Consider the following 1,023-nt stretch of genomic DNA (forward strand, 5'->3'; position numbering starts at 1 on the left):
ATCACCTTGTGGCTCTATGAGAGCCACTGTCAAGCTATTGACATTAAAGAAGCGCTTGTTGGGAGGCAACCCAATTTTATTTATCTAATTTTATCTTATTTTGTTTCTTTGTTATTTTTGTGTTTAATTAGGTACATGATCATGAGGAAGGCACGAAAAAAATCAAAAAAATTAAAAATAGAGTCAAAAACAGAAGAAAAAAATTTTTCACCCTGGAGGACGCACGGGCTGGCGTTCAACGCCAGTAAGGTGCATCTGGCCGGCGTTCAACACCAGAACAGAGCACCATTCTGGCGCTGAACGCCAGAAACAAGCAACATCCTGGCGCTGAACGCCAGGAATGTGCCCAGAGAGGACAAACTGGCGCTGAACGCCAGTAACAAGCATGAAACTGGCGTTCAATGCCAGAAACATGCATTACATGGGCGTTGAACGCCCAGAACGTGCACCAATGGGCGTTTAAACGCCAGAATGATGCACGAAGGCATTTTACATGCCAATATGGTGAAGGAATGGTATTTCTTTTCACCTCAGGATCTGTGGACCCCACAGGATCCCCACCTACCTCGCCCTCTCTCTTTCCATTCATGGTCATCCCTTCTATTTTCATTCACCACCTACATCTCTCCACTCTTCCCCATACACCCCACCTACCTTTACAATTCAACTTCTCTTTCCCACCCAATCCTACCCATATAGCCGAATCCATCTCCCCTCACTCACCTCCATTTTCTTCTTCTTCTTCTTCCTCTCTTCTTTCTTCTCTTGCTCGAGGGCGAGCAATATTTTAAGTTTGGTGTGGTAAAAGCATAGCTTTTTTTTGCTTTTCCATTACCATTAATGGCACCTAAGGCCAGAGAAACCTCAAAGGGAAGACAAAAGCGTCCACCTCTGAGTCTTGGGAGATGGAAAATATAAGCCGTCATAGCTCAGTGGTAGAACATGTGGCTGCAAATCAAGAGATCCCTGAGATACCTCAGGGAATAAGTTATCCTCCACACAAATATTGGAAGCAACTAAGGG

The sequence above is a fragment of the Arachis duranensis genome, chromosome 10 (assembly GCF_000817695.3).
Source record: "Arachis duranensis cultivar V14167 chromosome 10, aradu.V14167.gnm2.J7QH, whole genome shotgun sequence".
In the NCBI taxonomy this organism is placed as follows: domain Eukaryota; kingdom Viridiplantae; phylum Streptophyta; class Magnoliopsida; order Fabales; family Fabaceae; genus Arachis; species Arachis duranensis.